At 37.5% G+C, this 19,119-nt stretch overlaps 1 protein-coding gene across 1 annotated transcript in view; it reads right to left on the reverse strand.

The window, feature by feature from the left end:
* LOC150019767 (lysozyme-like protein 1) overlaps positions 1-17,033 on the reverse strand; it is an 80,984-nt gene extending 63,951 nt beyond the window's left edge. The window contains exon 1 of the mRNA XM_090268057.1: positions 16,846-17,033. The gene's annotated coding sequence lies outside the window, so the exon portion shown is untranslated. The remainder of the gene's footprint in view (positions 1-16,845) is intronic.
* Positions 17,034-19,119: the final 2,086 nt, after the last annotated feature.

A 19,119-nucleotide genomic window follows, 5' to 3' on the forward strand; every position in this document is an offset into this window, starting at 1 on the left:
ATAGAGCCAGACACCCATAAACATTGTTACTTCTTGCCCTTACAAATTCCCTTTCATCCTTTCACCTCAAATAGCTAGTGCCACTGCTCCTTCCCTATCTTCCAATTTCTAGGAGCAAATTCCAGAGAACCATAGCAAGTTTAGGAACACCTCTCCACATTTACTTCAACAAACATTTATTAAATTCTCACTATTTTTCTGGCACTTGGGACAGTCTCTTTTCTCAAGACAATCTAGTTTGGGAGATAAGCACATACACAAAAAATTTTATTATAATTTCCAGTAGAATTGGGTTAACGCATCAGGTTTTTATCATATGGGTGCTAGCATCCCCAATGATTATTTCAGTTTCTACTGACTGGAAATACTATGCTCTGTTTCTCTGTATAGCCAGCTGAAGAGTTTGAACTTCATCTTGTAGGTATTAGGGAGGTGAGTGACAGGTCAGATTTAATCATGAATCTCTCTGGTGGGGTGTGGTGGGTATATGAGGGGGGATCCCCCCAAAATCCAGAATTTATTCATTAAAAATTGTGTATTTATTCTTACATGTTTAAACTCCAGTCACCTTCAAATTACTCTCCATTTGATGCAATACACCTATCAAGACATTTCTTCACTGCTCAAAACAGTTTTTGAACTCATCAATTTAGATGCCTTCTAGTGCTTCTGCCATTTTTTGTTTTATCTCTTCCATGTCAGCAAAATGTTTCCCTTTGAGGACTTTTTTCATCGAGAGAAGCAAAAAAAAAAAAAAGTTGCTCTGGGTGAGATCAGGTGAATAGAAAGGGTGGGTCATAAGAGTCATGGTGGTTTTGGTCAAAAACTGCTGAACACTCAATGCAGTGTAGGCAGGTGTGCTCGTAAATTACCCATAATGAAATGGGCAAACACATGGACAGAGTCTTAAAAAAAAATTTACTGAAGCTGAACTCAGCCTCTTACAACAGTGCCAGCTGGTCCACTGATACAGATGGGTTTTTAGAACATTCATCTAGCAGGGAAGCCTGTACTACAAGGGGCCTGCCCTCTGGAAGATAATTCTGGGTTTTTGGGGGGGGGTTTTCCCCTCATATTTGAAGAGGACAACACTGGGTGGAGGAGGTGTGCTTGAAGCCTTTTGCACTAATCCTCACGGAAGGTGATATGGACCTAGGCCAGGGTATTGCCTGTTGGAAGCAGGAGCAGAAATGAGATTGATTTAGAAAATGAGTCATAAAACACAGAGGCTAGTTAGAGTAGTGGCAGCACGCAGATGAAATGAAGAGTGAAAGGTGACATTTACCAGCAGCCAGGTGACACAACCAGAGAAGATGCTACCACCACTGGAAACAGAACATATATAGAAAGTACAAATCAAGGGGAAGTTTTGGTATGCTGAGTGTGATATGCTAATCGATACTGGAAGGAAAATATCACAGCTGGTTATTTATAGGTATCTGAGCTCAGGGTGTGAGACGTGGCAAATATCCTTTATATATGTGGAAAAGACTATGACTCTCAAGTCTATGAGATTAGGTGAGCTCAGTCTAGGAAATGATAGAGTGAAGATAGGGTGAAGGACCAAACTTCAGAGAACATCATCATTTAAAGGGGTGGGGAGAAAGAGGAACCCAGAGGAAACGATGAAGAAATGGAACTCAGGAAGTGTGTGGGGCCTGAGAGAACTCCAGAGAGCATTTCAAGAAGCAGGGAGGGGTCAACGGTGTCAAACAATGTAGATGTTCAGTAATATGAACTATTGTTATGAATGTTCCTGGTGGCCTGAGGAAAAACAATAGCTGTGTGGGACCTGAGACACTGAGTGGAAAGGAGTGATTTGAAGGGTGATCAAGAATTGCCAAAAAGGCAGAACTCTCTTTTCATGATGTTTGGCTGAGAAGGGGATCACTATAAAAACAGGATATTCAGCGGAAATTATTATTTTTCTAGAGAATCAGGTAAAATATATTTGAATGTTGTATATGTCATGGGGAAACTAGGGGAAGTTGGAGAGAGGAAGAAAAGGGAGAAATAAAAAACATGGAAAAGAGAGAGGTTGAGCAAGTTTAGTTGGAGGTTTCGGGCTCAGGGTCCAAGAGGCTGAGTGACCTTGAACAAGAGGAGGCATGCCCACTTCCTGGTACCAGAAGTAGGCCATGACAGTCCTGGTGCGGAGATGGATGAGTTTGTAGACAGGACCAGAAGCTGAGGGAGCTCACATCCAGAGGCCTGCTTGCCCCCAAAGCAGGAAGCCATGGCCTGGGAAAGAGTGGAGGGGATCAAGGATATGTTGTCCTACCTAAAGGTGAGGACACTCAGGACTTCAAGGTAGGACTTGGTTCTACTACCCCATGGACATGAATTTCAACTCCAGAAAACTTGAGGAGAATAGAGAAGATGCAGTATAGTATCGAAGAGAACGCGGAAACAGCTGAACAAGGACTAGTGATGGAGTGGACAATCAGTCAGTGCAGAAGGACACACACCGGCATCTGAGGTCAGCTGACTGCCCAGAGGGCACATGGAAGCTGCCTCCTTCCAGGTGGGGTAATTGTGGATGAGCACATCAACAGAAGAGAGGAGTAAGAATATTCAGAGCTCTTGCAAATGTGTGTGTGTAAAGAATGAGGAACCAAAATAAGATGAAGACTGTCCCTGCTACTAAGGAGCTTGCTTACAATATTGTGAAGTAAGAGTACAAATAATTAGGAAGGAAATGCTTGTTTCTGTTATGTTTTGTTCTATTTGTGCTAGTCAGGCAGAGCTAAAATTCATTTTCCTTGGATGTTGGAATTAGAGGGCGGAGCAGGGTCTAAACTTTCTGTTGTCTGCCCTCATCTTAACGACCCGCATGAAAGGACATTCCATGCCCTCCTTTGTCATGCATTCCAGTGTATCACAATCCTCAAGGAATTTTCATCTGAATGTCAGACTTCAAAAGGACAATGTTGAAAAATTATATTATAGAGTTCAAAAAGAAAAAGAGAAAGAGAAGGATTCATTTCTTTTTTGACTGCCTCAGAGTTCTCCCTGCACTTCCAATTGGACATGCTATTCTCCACTGCCAGAAGGCACGTCAGAAAACCATTAAGCAGTTTTGATGTGTTCAGTTAAGTCTATTGTATTTCTCCTCAGACCCAGCTCCATTTTAGAGGCCAGCATGGTTAGACTTCTTTCCCCATATGAATGCTTTTGCACACAAATCCATGTAAATATGTGGTGAAATATGTATATATTCCACATGCTAGTCAACTTTTATCTTTATGAACTTCTTTGAAAACTTGAAGAAGGTCTGTTGTTAAAATCCAGTTTCCATAAACAAAGTTGGTGTTGCTACTGAGAAATTGAAATATATGAGTCAATTCTAGTGACCACATTGCTGTAACAATTGTTGAATTTTGTGATTTATGTGGTGGCAATGATTGCTATTCTCTGCTTAAATCTAAGAAGACTCTGAATTTCATTTATCATCACGGTACTTCCAGCTCCGCTTTGTAACCTCATTCCACCCAAGTAAAGATTGGTCTAATCAATATGTGAAAACAAAGCATTTTGGGGAGCTATGTTATTCACTCTTATAGCTGAAATCTTGGTCTCTTTTTTCTTTTTTTTTTTTTCCTGTGCTATTAACTTGAAGAAAAATGCGTTTTACTCTAAATAAATACAGAACAAGAGACTAATTTTCCATATGCACCAGAGTTGCAAAAACTCCCCAGAGGAAGCCATGTCCTTCCCTACAATTTTTCCTGTGTCAGGGGAGGACATACACCAACTATTTATAAACTGTCTAATCATCTAACATGTTTAAAGTGAAATTTTTCTATAGTTCACTGCTATTTCTTCAGTTATCTATTCACTGCCTTCTATCTCTTATTTGCAGAACAAAGTAAAGAATCTAGTCTTCTAACTGCATTTCTAACCAATCAAACTTGGCAGAATTCTTGATCCTAAGAGTCAAAATTGTGATAAAACTGGTTTTTGTTAGGTTCCCAAAGGTATCATACTGAGAGGCAAGTGAAAGGTCATGCCTGATTACTTGTCATTCAGCATCTCAGTCACTAAGTTTCTCCCTGGTCTAAAGATTCCATATGAACTAGATACAGCAACCCATCATGAGTACCAAGTTAGCTTCACAGTCATTCATTCATTTGTTCATTCAATAAATACTTATATTTCTTGAATTCCTGTTATGTATAATAGAGAGCCAAAAAGAAGAGTCATTCTTCTTGGGTTACTCTCACTTTTAACTTAGTATTTTCAAGGTTGAAGAACACATTCATTCAGCACTCATTACTGAGCACTAACTTTGTGTGTGACACACAGTGAAACACTAGATACACAAAAATGTATATCATGCCACTTACCCTTCATGAGCTTATATTTATGAGTTTCCTAATTTTCCAGTAGGTTTTAAAAATTTCAGTATCTCTCCAGAAGGGAAAATAATTCCTAGTGGTCTGCTTTGTGACCAATGTAATTTTCTTTTATCTGTTCATCTTCATACCTTCTAAAAGGTCTCTATGAGAATAGAGAAAGTTCTTAGGGGAATTCGAGATTCTAACTTCTTTGGTTAGACTAGCAAGAATATACATCTGATGATTAAAGTTTGGATTTGGGACCAAAATGTTAATTTTGAAGACAACATTAACATAACTCATTATTAGATTAAGCCAAATTTGGTTAGATCAGTCATCTCTTGACATGAAGGAAAAATCAATTTGCTTTAAAATGTGGCAATTTCTAGGAAACTGGCCCCATAATCCTAAATTAAAAGCAGGTTTCCACAAGTTGGATTCATGCCTCCTTTAGCCCTTGGTATTGTATTTTGTCTGTTTAGTTAGTTAAATAATGGTAACAAAAAAAGACAGGATGGATGATGTTAAATAAAGGGAAATTTAAGAGAGTAATTATGGCATTAGGCTGGGCCAGAAGGTGAGGTTTGTAAGTAATAAGATATCTACTTTTTAAACAAAGTGCTATGTCTCCATTTGGCATGACCCTTCCTGGATAAACTGTATATTTTATTCTAATCCCATAAGCAAGAGAATGTGAACTCTGAGGAGAGTGTTGGGTGAGACATTTATAGGTTCTGAGATATTTTGTGTGAAGTTGCTTAACTTCTTGTTTTAAATGAAGGTGTAAAAATTCCAGTGAAATAGAATATTACTGTGGTGACCCAGGTGTGGGGAGGTACAAAAAGTTTGGAAGTTCACTTTCTAGAAGCCCAGTGCATATGTAACCTACCTGATTTTTCAGTGAACACCTCGAATTGAAAAAAAAAAAAGTCATGGGGAAAACCTTAAAGCAAATGAACCCTGGGAGCTTTTGATTTTATTTGAAAGACAGGAAAAATGAAACTACTTTGGCAACGCTGGAAGGGCTGCTTCCAATGGTGAGTAAAATGATTATTCCTGGAGAGCCCTTTTATGGCCCGAACTTCAACATAGGAAGGGACCACTTTCCAGAATTTTGATGATGAGAGAGAGAGGAAGGGAGAGAGAGAGAGAGAATGGATTCTACTCAAAAACTTCTAGTTGAGTGGTATTTTCTAGTTAATCTCTAAATGCCATTTCTCTTGACTCTTCACTCAACTGAAAACTCAGGCTGAGAGATTTTTATTAATTTCATGCTGATTTATTCTATATTCTAAATCATTCAATGACACCTTTATGTCTTAGACCTCTTGAGTAAGTTAAGTACCTTCATCACAACGCTTTTGTCTATAATGGTATATAATGCAACATCAACTTCTTGGTTAGGGGCCACTATTTACATATTTATAATACAGCTAACTTTATTAGGTGCCAAAATTGGATTAAAGTCTTTACACAAATGTTGTTATTTAGTCTTTAGACATTAGCCCATGAAGTATATACTTTTATTGTCCCTATGTTTAGAGATGAGGAAATAGGTTTAGAGAGGTTAAATCCTTTGTCCAAGTTTACAAAGCAAGAAGGGGTTATGATTAAAATGTGGACAAACTGACTCCAAAAGCCCATGTCTTTGGTCACTATGAATTTCTGCTTCTGAAATACCCAGAATGTTTAATTTTAATTGTTCTCATTCATTACTCAAGAGAATCCTGTGAGGCCGCTCAGAAAACATCACAGAAAGATGAAGCGACAAATGAGGCAGCTCTGAAATGCAAACTTCTTCAAGGCACAATAGTTCCCTCTATCCATGACTTCACCTTCCTCAAAATGGACAATTTCAGAAATAAACAATTCATAAGTTATAAATTATGCATCATCTGAGTATCATGATAAATATCATGTCATCTCACTCAGTCCCACCAGGGACGTGAATCATCCTTCTGTCCAGCATCTTCACGCTGAATATGCTCACATAGTGGCTGTCTCAGTTATCAGAGCAACTGTCCAGGTACCACAGTGCTGGTGCTAGTCACCTTATTTTACTTAATGGCCCCAAACTGAAAGAGTAATGATACTAGCAATTTGAATATGCCAAAGAAAAGCCATAAAGTGGTTCCTTTAAGTGAAAAAGTAAAAGTTCTTGACTTTATAAGGAAATTTAAAAAATATATGCTGAGGTTAATAAGATCTACAGTAAGAACAAATTTTCTATCTGCAAAATTATCTAATTTAAAAATTAAACTTTATCATAGGTATGTATGTATATATAGGAAAAAACATAGGAACATAGTATATATAGGATTTGGTACTATCTGAGGTTTCAGGCATCCACTGAGGGTCTTGGAACATATTTCCCTGGGGGATAAGGAGGGCTATTGTATTTATTGGTTTGTCTTCTTGAGCTATATTTTACTGGACTGAACTTGGAGTCTTATATACTATCTTGTTCTATATATTGTGAATCAAAGCTGGTATCACAACTGATTGTGAATCAAAGAAGTATGCCTTTGTCTACTGAATCTCTGCTCTTTTCAGAACAAATCAAATCAATTTTCTCCATTTCCTCTATTGCTTTCTCAGGGAAATCTTTCTCTACTGATGAGTTTGTGGATGACTTCACATGATAGGGATGCCCCTTTGGTCTCATACCCTCAAGGCCAAACCCTACCCATCTTGCAAGGTCCTTTGCAGATATCACTTCTTTCACTAGAGTTTTCTGATTTATATCCCTTTCTCTTTTAGCCATTTACTACCTCAACCACATAAACTGAGTTTTATCTTTTCCATACTTTCATAACATCTTACCTATAACTTTCTTGTGGCTTTTCTCCATGTGGCCTCAGAGTTATCTATCCATGGTTTTCTCTCTTATACTTAGATGGTAAGTTTTTGAAGGCAGGGACTATGTCTCAGTCACCATGAAATTCCTGATAATACCTGGTCAATTTCCCTCCACTCTTGTAGCAAGTACAGTTAATATTTGATGGGCAAAAGTACAACTGCACACATTGAAGAAAGAACAGTTGTCACTCTGGATCCCACTCTCCCTGCTTTGGTGGCCTGTCCCCCATACCCTCTTCTCCAGATGACAACGATGCCTTCATAGATAAACTGGCTTCCTCTGAAGTTTTAGGTTGCACATGTGTTATGACTCCCTGGGAACAGAGATATGTATCCTTAATGAGACATCCTCAGCCAGCACTACAAGAAAATCCTGCTCAGTAGTGGAAAACATACTTTTGTTTAAGTAGCTTTAAGCTTAAGAAATCAGATGTTATCTGAGTCACCAAATATTTTATTAACACCAAAGACCAGACCTGGTCTTATCAGAATGATACAGAAATATTTTATATGGAGAACAATTTTTTCACAATTAGGAGTAGAAACTCTCTCATCTTATGTCTTTTCTATGAAGGAAGAAGTCTTTGATTTTTTTTAATTGTGAAAAAATCTTTTCCTACAAAACAGGAATTGGTTTTGTTTTCTTTGGTCCCAAATGCCAAATATCACCCTTCACCTCTGTCAATAACTTTCTTGCTGAAACAGAAAATATGCAATTCAATTGAGCTGGTTTGATCTCACCATCAGCGTGTTAGGGCCAACTAGAATACTGCGCCTTGGGTGAACCTACAAACTTGAGTTGATTTGTAGTAGTTCTTCCACTATACTGGCAAGGAACTTGCTTTTCTTTGCCATGTGCTTCCCACTGGCATGTGACTTAGGAGTTCATGAGTGGCTGATTACTATACATATAAAGAAATCAAAAAGAGCAAAAGGGAGAAAGTAAGGGAGAGAGAGATCTCTGCACTGCAGGTGAAAGCCAGCATCCTAACCACTGTGGCCGTGTAAGGTCCAACAGCATTTTCCAAACTGTTGAGGTTTTGAACTCAGTATTTTGATGGATTTTAAAATCAGCAACAGTGTCTTGCCAGTCTGCATAACCCCAACTGCTCTAGCTGTTCTCAGTTTGCTCCTGCGTTTTCTGAGCAACTGTATGGTGCAATAAGCACAGCTATTTTGCTTACTCCATTTTTGCAGTAGTTTTTCAGCCATGTAAATGTTCGTTTAGTCATTCATGCAGTCAGTAAATACTGGGATCATAGACTGTGCCAAGTGTCCCAGTTGCTAGGGACAAGAGGAACTTGTTGTCATCAGGGAGATTTTATAGAAAGGGAGAGAGACAAACAAATAAACAATAAGTGACTATAACTCAACAAGGTAAATATTATAAAATTCTTTATAAGTGTGTGAACAATGAACTGCTGCCAGAAATAGACTTCAAAAAGATAAGAGCTAAAGCAGAGAAGAAAGTTAAGAGGCTCATTGGGGTGGTCAGGTGAGAGGAGATGTGGCTCAGTTGAAGATGGGAAAAGAAACCAAAAAAAGCTGATTAAAAAAATTTTTTCCCGAGGATAGCTCCAATGAATCTAGAGATGCCAAATGATTAGAAAAAAATATCATAATGGATCTTCATCTCCAACACAATATTGAATCTGTCAACTGCTTTTCAAGGTTAGTAGACAAAATTACTGACACACAAAAATTTCTCATTTTAATTACTTTGAAATACAATTCACCACCCACCAATTCTATATGGTCATGTAGATCACCTTGGAAAACAGAGTACTTAAAAGATACGGGTGGAGAATTGGTGCTGAGTAAGCAAAGGCAATCTCAAATGGTGTGATTCTATTAACATAGCTTTCTCCAAATGATATAATTTTAGAAATAGGAAACGTCAGGCTGCCTTTGCTCCGAGAAATCACCCAAAGAACAGTCTTGGATTTTTACACCAGGTTTATTGAAGGAAGGGAGGGAAAGGCGTTAGCGGTAAGAAGGGAACTCCCAGACCAACTTGAGGGCCCATCAGAGAAAGAGGAAAGGGGAAAAGGAGAAGAGAGGAAATTGGAAAGCGGGGAAGGGAGAAGGAGTGGAGACCCCCAGTCACCCAGAAAGGCCCATAGGAATCTCTCTGTGTGTCTGCAGGTGACGTCTCCACACTTTTCCAAACATACATTTCGGTTAGGGTAAGTTTTACCCATCAACACATTCAACAGGTTATTTACATCTCCCCGCTTTCCCCCAGTCAATATGTCATGCTAGGTCCATCAACATTTCTTCTGGGAAGAAGCAAAGTCCGTTTTTTATTTCTTATGGGAGAATCTGGGATAAGGTTAATTTGCATACGGTTCATTTGCGTATGTCAAAAATCTGGGCGGGGCGGGGGGGGGTCCAAGCACCACCATATTCTGACAGGAAACAGATCAATGGTTGCCAGGGATTAGGCAACCAGATGGGAGGGTGGGAGTGTAAATGGGCAGCATGATTTTCTTTGTCTTGATGAAAACTCCTATATATACACATGTGATAAAATCTGATGTAAACATACATAGACACAATCAGCGCATATGAAAACTGATGAAATTAAAATAAAGTTTTGATCATTGATGATGAACTATGGTTATATAAGATGTATCACGGGGTGGAAGACAGGTGAAGGGTACATGGGGACTCTGCACTAGTTTTGCAACTTTAGATGAGTCTAAAATTATTTCAGAAAAAATAATTCAAAATATAAAAGTCAAAATTGAAATTAATAAATACTGCATCAAATGTCTACAAAATGTAGTTTTACATCATCTTTAATAATTGTTAAGTTTTAGTATACATTAAAGATGTTATTTTAAAATAATTTAAGGAATAGATTTTCTGACTTTATAAGAATTCCTGGATATGCTTGTTGGGGGCTGGAAAATGAGAGCCAATTTTAAATGAAATGTTATATCCAAGTTGTTTCAAAAGTAAAATTATAAAATTCTAACCTTTTGAACAACAAAAAAAAACAGGACCTTTAATCTAGAATAGTCAAATTCACAAAGACAGAAAATATTATAAATTAGCATTTATGGGGCTGGGAGGAGGGGAGAAAGGGGAGTTATTTCTTAGTGAATATAGAGTTTTTGTTTGGGGCGATGACAAGTTTTAGAAATAGTGGTTGTGATTGCACAACATTTGAATGTCATTAATGTCACTTAATTGTACACTTAAAAACGATTAAAATGACCCTTTTTATTTAGTATATATTTTACATAATAAAAAAATGCACTTTAGCTGCTTTAAAACAGGACACTTGCTTTGAATGATAGGTGCATTTTAATACATTTTATATGACATGAAATAAAGTCCAAAAGTCAGGATAACTAGGCCTACACAGGAGAGAAAAAATGATATTGAATAAAAATGGTATTTAAACATCCGGAAAAGGATGGTATTTCCTAGGGAGGGAAAGCAGGGAGAGGACAGCGAGGCCAATTGAGTCCTTAATAAATATATCCATATTTAAAATATGATGAGAAGAGCCAGCTCAGGAGGATGGGAAGGAATGCACAGTGAGACGGAGGAAAACCAGGACAGCAGGCACCTGGAAGCTCAGAGCAGGTGAGATTTCTGGGGGCTTGAGTTTGCCTGGAGTGAGGAAGCAGAGAGGTGAGGGAATGAAGAGATCCTGGGTGATGGTGATCAGAGAGCCTCCTATTCTCTATGCCACTGTGGTGGAGCAAACACAGTTGGCAGTAGATTGCAGAGTACAGTATTCCCTCACTTATCGTGGGTATTACGTTCCAGACCCCCACCCCCGCCCCGCGAAGTAGGAACCTTACATTTATTCTACACTCTTAAACCTATGTAACTTTAACAACATACGTATACAGTACCACAAAATCCCGTGATACAGTGAGGACGAGATAAGTGAACCATGATACAGCGAGGGACTACTGTATACAAAATCGAGGCAGTGGAGGCAGTCCACTGGGAGAGATATGGGGTTAAGGAAGGTTGTTCTAGGCTGAGAGATATCAGAGCGAGTTTATATCTTAGTGGGAATTATCAAGTAGAGGGAGGGATAAAGTTAACGATAAATCACAAAACTTAATTCTAATGCCTGAAGGCTTTCCTGAGTCACCCCTGTCACCTGGCTTCTCCTCCTGTGAACTGCATATTAGCAAGATCCTGGGCTTCAGCTCCCTACTGAAACCTGCAACTCTCTGTTCCCTTAGAGTTCAGAGGGTCCCCAATTCTTCCAGGAAAGTCAACATTCTTCCCTCCTCAAAGGCCTCAGTCTCCATTCTCTCAAACTCTGCCTACACTCTTGGGACATGGAGTGAAATCCCCTTTCTTTTCTGGAGCAAATAGCCTACAGAAGGTAATGGAAAACACAGTTCATCCGTTTGTTCTCTCCCATTAATATTTAAGTAACTTACCTCATTACTTAATATGTTATTAACACTTTCTTATGTCACACAATTTCTTTTACTAAATATTCATTAAAAGTTGCATAGTATTTCATGTTTTGAAATTTTATAATTTGTTTTACTCATAACGTATTTAGTGTCAGATAAATTAAAATTTTTCACAATAAATGATATTACATTGTTCATTAGTTTTTGGTGTATCTCTGACCATGCCTTTAGACAATTCCCTAGAAGTCGAATTTTGGGCTTAGAGGATAAGAACATTTTAAGTACTCAGGAAAACATTGTCCACAGAATATAAATTATGTAATGGTTAATTTACTTGGCTACTTCTCCTTTGTCAAGCCTACTATTAAAATGATTTTGCCTTCCCTGGGTCTCCAGCCTAGGCTCTTTGATTAGGAAGAGGAAAATAGGCTCTTTGATTAGGAAGAGGAAAATAGCACTTGCAAAGTGAAATGCCTGTGGCTTTGAGTCTCCAGCCAGACTTGAACTTGATTAAGACTGTGGCCATTTTTCTTGGGTAATATCAATTTTTCTTGCTAAACAGTAGGATGAGGTAAGTGGACACAAAACATAAACATATGGATAATATTTTCCTGGAAATACTCAAGGGCTTAAAAAAATGAAAGAAAATGTATTTGAAAAAGGTGTCTTGAGGTCCTATGTCTTGACAGTAAAAATGATTTGGGATAGTCTTGGAAAGTTTCTAGAGATGTACAGCCTTCACCAAACACATCAGGAAGGATCAACAAACACACACCTTCATGTCTGCAATTGCAAGTAAGAGAATGATGACAAAATGCTGACCTGGCAAGTATACACAATTTCCCCTGTAACTCATGCTGGCCGGTGAAAGTGCTGGTCTAACCAGGCAGGTAAGCAGAGACCCACTGTAGGAGAGCTGGAGCAAATCACGCTACAAGGGGAGACCTGAGTGTGGTGGAGGGGAAACAACTCAGGACTGAGACTCTAGTGTGGGGCACTGTGTTCCTTTAGATGCCAAGTGCTTTCTCTTCTCTGATCAGTAGAATCATGATCACATTGGCCAGAATGGGAAGATATGGTAGAAATCCTTAATCTTGTGAACAAACTTCATAAAATTTATCTACAAGAAAAGGAGGTTGAATTTATTTGTTCAATTTTTTTCCATTAATTTCTTTTGCCCCTATCCCATCCCAGGAAATAACATATACTTGAAAATGATGGGAGCACTTCATAAATTATTTCCTTTGTAAGATAGTAGTGGCATTAAGATATTTTGTTGAGAGAGAAAATAGAAAATACTAATCTTCAAATTAATTCAGAGTTATCATTCCACAAAATTAGATTAATCTCTGGGGACCAGTTAGCAATCCTCTGATGAGGGTGAAGACCTGGCAGTCAATCATCCAGTCAAGTTCCTGTTGGAGTTTTTCCTCTTAACCAACTGACAGTTTTCTCTGTTATTCTAAAAATACAGTCTAGATTTAAGCTTTCAGAAGAAAATTTTCAATTGGGTGTCATATTTTGCTTCCCGTAGTTTTAAAACTGAGCAATTCCATTCATTTGATTAAATTCAACATTTTTAATGTTCTAATCACTAGCTTTGGTGTTGTGCACACACATGTAGTAAGAAAGGAACAAAAAAGATTATTCAAACAAAACATGATGGCAATGGGTTCTGCTTTCTGGAAATAACCTAATTCAAATTTGGGGCAGATGGTTCTAGAGTTAGGAAATCACCTTAATCAGGTTTGATGGACCCTCTTGGGTAGGTAAGAAAGGTGAGCTCCCACCCTTGCCCTAGTTCACTCACTGTGGGTCTGACCTCAGGAAATGTGGCTGGAACAGCCGCAGATGCAACCCTGTGAATTCTTAGTGCTCAGATGTCTTTACCTTTCTCTGTCTTCCTCATGCAAAGTGCTTTGTATATCTACGGAGAAGCAGAGATGGTTGGTTTTTCAATTTTTTCTTCCTCAGAAGAGAAATAAGAAATATTCTAGCAGGACTTTTGCTAAGATTAGAGGTTGAGAAGCCCTGAATACCTTAACAGCTAAATCTCAGAGTGATGCTGAGCCCTGGAAAAGAAGCAGACACACCAAAGCAGCCATGGCTGTGAGTGATTTTGCCACTGCAGCTCTCACAGAAAGACTCGGTAAGACTAAAAACCAAAATGGACCCAAGGACAGTCTCAAGCACCGAAAGCTAAAGCCATCAGTTTCAGAATATTGATGAGAAATTGATAAATATATACAACATAGATACCCATACTCATGTATAGGTATATATTATGCATGAGATATATATATTACACACAAATACACATGTCTATATTTAATGACATGAATAAATGTGTATAAAGTTTATGAATACATATAGTTTTTACTGTACAGTCCTTTGTTTTATTTATACTTGTTTTTTATTCTCCAGGAACAATGATCTAAATGGTGCACAAGCAGGTTAGAAAAGTTTGCCACTAACATGAGCTATAAGCTAGAAATTCACAATATACTCTTTGGAAAGAGAATAAAACAGTGGGATAGGTATTAAAGCAATTAATTCAAACATCCTACTCAAAGGGAACTCTCAGTAAGTAGTGCAGGCAAGGAAATAGTCTGACAATTAAGTTTATTCACTTAAAGACTATTTATTGAACACTTACTTGCGCTTGGCACTCTGTCAGTAGTAGTTTACAAAGGCAAGTATGACATAGTTGCTGCACTCAAAAGTCTCCCAGTCGAGCTGAGGAAATGCATACATAAATGGACAATTTGATACCATGTGGTGAGGGACAAGGTAGAAAAATACGTGAAGAATTATCATAATACCAAGAAAGACTCTAACCCCAGCTGGCTTGGGGAGAGAACAAGAGAGAGAGAGATAATGTCCTTTCAAAAGACTTCTAGAGAAGGTGATGCCTGAGATAAATCTTTAAGAATGAGGTGAAACTAGCTAGGTAGTGGAATGGAGTGAGCATTCTAGGCAAAGAGAAAAAAACACACAACCCACCCTGCCCCCAACACACACACACACACACTTCTAGTGTCAATAAGAACTCACAAGCAATTCTAGTTGAAGATTTTCTAAGTAGTTGAGGAATTTTTAAGATTAGAATAAATAGCAACAGTTAATTTCTATGTAACAGTAAGAGAAAAGGGGGGCAGTAGGACAGAGATCAAAGAAACACAAACACTATCTTCTTTCATTGCTTAGAAACTACAGAACAATTTTCAATGAAAAATACACACCTCAGAAACCCCTACTGATGGCTTTCTTTGGTTGCTTATGAGTGGTTGTTATCAAACTCAATATATTTTGGAGGAGGTCTAAGAATAGAATAAAATTACTTTGAGTTCCCTTCTATCACAAATACATCTCCACTAAACAAGGAATATTTCACGCAATTAAACAGTACCAGCTGGGAAAAAAACATCTACACATCATCCCTTTACTGCTCCTGTATGCCCTATAGACCTGACCACCAAAGACAGTAAACACAATCTATGTTAAGTCTCATCTTTATCCATTTCACTTTGAGGTGGAATTGTACAGTAGCCAAACATAAAATCTAGAGAATAGGGGAAATTAGCATCCCCACAAGAATTCTAAGAACATTCTCAGATCCTGAAATCTCAAGTGAGACTCTAGCTACCTCAGCCTATTACCAGGTTAATAATACTACTAATACCAAAATAATAACAAAAACTTACATTTATTAAACACTTCAAGTGTTAAGTAGTTTACATGGATTATTTAATCTTGACTAAAACTCCATGGCGTATATAATATTATATATATATGAGGGGCAAAGCTAGGTTTACAGTTATGATATAAATAAATAACACAATAATTAATAAATAATACAAGAATAAATTCTGTTAAGCATACTCACAACTGTAAACCTACTTTTATAGTTCAGAAAGGTAAAATAACTTCAAGATCACATAACTAATACATGGCAAAGCCAGATTCATTTGACTGTCCCTTGGCTATGTCTTTTCATCATTTATGGCAAACAGAGATCCAGATGATGTTGCTATGAAAGGATCCCAAAACTAAAAATAAGAAAAATCTGGTTTGAACTTAGTGGTGCCACTTACCAAGTAGCACCACTTGGTTAATGTACCAATTCTCTCTCTCACTTTGCTTGCTTTGTAAATGGAGATTATCATGTGTGACTGATCTACCTCTTTAGATAGCTGGGGGATTAAAATGACAATGATGTGATGTATCATATTTTGTAAACCATAATCCATAAAGCAATTGCAAAGTCTTATTATTTACAAAGTGAAGTTTGCTTTACTGATGCATAATGATAGGAAAAAATTATAATAAAGGCTTGGCAAATGCAATGTATTTCAGCAGCACTTGGCAATCTTATGTACTTTCTAAGACAAGCAGAGAGGATGTCTTTAGTCTCTAAAATTTATGAAAAAGCAATCCCAGGTGTGTAATTTCTTCAGCTGGTTTGCTATTCTCCAGATTTCTTTGTTGTACAGGTAATCAGATAAAATCACTTTCAACAAGTTTTAGGTAAGAGACATTCATAAAAATAGTAATTTTTATAATCTAACATTACAAGTAATTATACTAAAATGTACATGTATATTAAGTACTTGTTACCACAGGAAAGAACAAGAGCTATTCTTCAATTCTGAAATTATATTTGACTTCACCCTGGATGACTCAGCTGATTTCCAGCATACAGAATAAAATGTGCATATTTTGCTTATGACATATCTGGTTTTGACATAATATACTTTTAACCAGAGGCTCTAAGCAAATCAAGTGATATTTGTTTTTTTAAAGGTTGAACAATTCTAATCTCCCTGGCAAAAGGTTGAAGCCTCATCATTCAGCAAAAATACCTCTTCATATGCCGAAAGATTCTAGTCACACTGGGTACTATTAGCATTACAACAAAAATATCAGTGCAGATAAGTCTACTAATTTGTTGATCACTAACGGATTTGAGCAGAAATACAAGTCAAAATATCCTACTAAAGCCAGTATTTGAAATTTTTGTTTTGGTTCTTTCCAATTAAATCATGGAACTATGAGGACATCCTAAAACTTTATGATTATGAAAACAAACACTTATTTAGAGTTTACATAGGACCAGGAAAAATTAAAATATTTACAATATTTTATTAAACTCAATAAGCCTATAGGAGGTAGTTATCAATTTGCATTCACTATATAACATACCACTTCAAAAGTTAATGGTATAAGGCAATAACAATAATTTTTTAACTCACAATTCTGTTGCTCTATAATTTGAGCTGGGCTCAGGTAGGTGATTCTTCTGGTCTTGACTGGGCTTATTGTTGTCTATGTGGCCAGCTGCTATATGACTAGGGGATGACTCGCCTAGTATAGCCTGAACTGAGATGGCTTGTGTCTGCTCCAAGTTATCTTTCATTCCTAAGCAAACTAGCCTGATTTGTTCACATGGTGGCTGAGTAGTTTCTAAGGAAGAGTGAAAGCAGCCAAGAACTCTCAAGATGTTGGCTTAGAACAGGCATATTGTCACTTCTGTCACATTTGACTGTCCAAAAAATGTCACAAGTTTCCTATCAGTGGGAAACAGACTTCACTACTTGATGGAAGGGACTGCAAAGTCACACTGCAAAGGGTGTGGATACCAAGAGTGAAGAATTGTGGACATTTTTGCAACCTTCCATAAGTACCTACTCTTGTTATTTCTACTTTACAATGAGGCAACTGTGGATCAGAGAGGTTCTAAAACCTGTTGAGGGTCACACAGCATCTGGAATTTCATTTCACTCTTTGATCACAATTAGTCCTTGCCACTTTTAGAGAAGAATATAAATTAAATGATATCAGTTGAGTTACTCAGGATATATATCTGAGTGATATTGAATTCTGAATAATAAAGAATTTAAACAAGTTCGAAGCTAAACTTTAAAGTGAATTTGTAAGGCTAATTCAAATTTTGACCCCAGCTACAACAAATATAGTAGCACACTAGTACAAAGAAAAATGGTATTCTTCTTTTGAGCAAAAGTGAATACAGCAATTTATTATGCTTAGAAAGGAGAGAGTAAGATTCATTTTCCTTTTAGTTTTTAGAAAAAAGAAGAAAGTTCTACCTTTTGCCTTTCCTCATATAACACAAGAAAATCTCATGACCCTTTCATTTAAGGTAGAAAACAGGGTTCTCCTTTTCTAGATCTTCTTAAAAGTTGGTAATGTTTTGAGTATTTAGAGTGAGGTAGAATATTATATTCCTCTTATAATTCAGTCTACTGTCAGTAGCTATAGAAGAGAGGTCAAAAGGTCCTGGAGGCAAAGAACAGAGAAGATCCAGGGAGACTTCAGTTGTAAACTGGGCTGCCTTGCCTAAATTTCTATCACTCCATAGGTTGGATCTAGCCAACCCACTGGCCATTATTTGAAAAGGAATTTATGGTCAGTCTAGGCACTTTTTGATCCTGAAGCCTGGAATGAAGAGTCCAGTCATTAGAAGAAAGTCCTCTGCAGATTATTTACCATGAGGTTTAAAACATCGATACAGTTCAACACAATGTTTGACTTAATTGGAGGGAATCCGTGAGGGACATACCTAAAATGTTTAATTGGTTATTTTGAGTGATGTAATAGCTGATTTCTATTTTCTTCATCATATTTTTGTTTAGTGAACTAAAATCTCTACTATAAATGTGTTATTTGTATCATCAGTAAAAAGATTTAAAAATTCTATTAGTAATAGAGGCAGACAAAGAAAGATAGAATATGAAGCCTGCACTAAATATAATCATCTCTAATTCACCTACATAAGGATAAAATAATTGCTTTAAATTTTCCTTGAATTATATGTAAAATACACAAACCCCTTATGTCTTCTCAGCCAGCTAGCATCCCTTCAGGGTAGTGAAGCTCCAGGTTATAGAGCTGGTGCCCAGCTCCCCACACCACCTGACCTGTAGCCTGGGCCAGCCTGCAGCTTCTGGAACAATTCTAAGGCTAAAGAGCAAAGTTCATGTTTCTTAAAGAGAAAAATAGATCGGCAGTAGTCTATACCATAAAACTGAGGTGTGTAGCAAGCTATACCATCTAGGTTTGTGTAGTATACTCTGTGATGTCCACATATCAACAATATCACCTAATGATACATCTCTCAGAATGTGTCCTTGTCATTAAGCGACACGTGACTGTACTTGTCTTTCACCCTAGTCTGGGTTGAATGCTCTTCTTAATTCTCTAAGACCCTACATTCTATCGGTACTGCACTTATCATCCATTTGGGAATGTTCTCTTTATGCATGTCTCTTCTCCATCAGGATATGAGTTTTTCAAGGACAAGAACTGAACATTGTTTATATCTGGATCCCTAAAACTGGCACAATGTACAGTGCATAGTAACTGTTCACTAAATGGTTGTTGAATAAGTAAGTGAATGAATGAGATGATTGATTAAATTTCCAGTGGAGTTGGACCATCCTTAGAGGCAGGAGAGAGAAAAGGAAAAGAAAAGTTGCTTGCCCTCTTGCCATCTGGCAAAATCACAG

This window comes from Furipterus horrens, unplaced genomic scaffold (genome assembly GCF_987537825.1).
Source record: "Furipterus horrens unplaced genomic scaffold, mFurHor1.1.pri manual_scaffold_2, whole genome shotgun sequence".
Taxonomy (NCBI): domain Eukaryota; kingdom Metazoa; phylum Chordata; class Mammalia; order Chiroptera; family Furipteridae; genus Furipterus; species Furipterus horrens.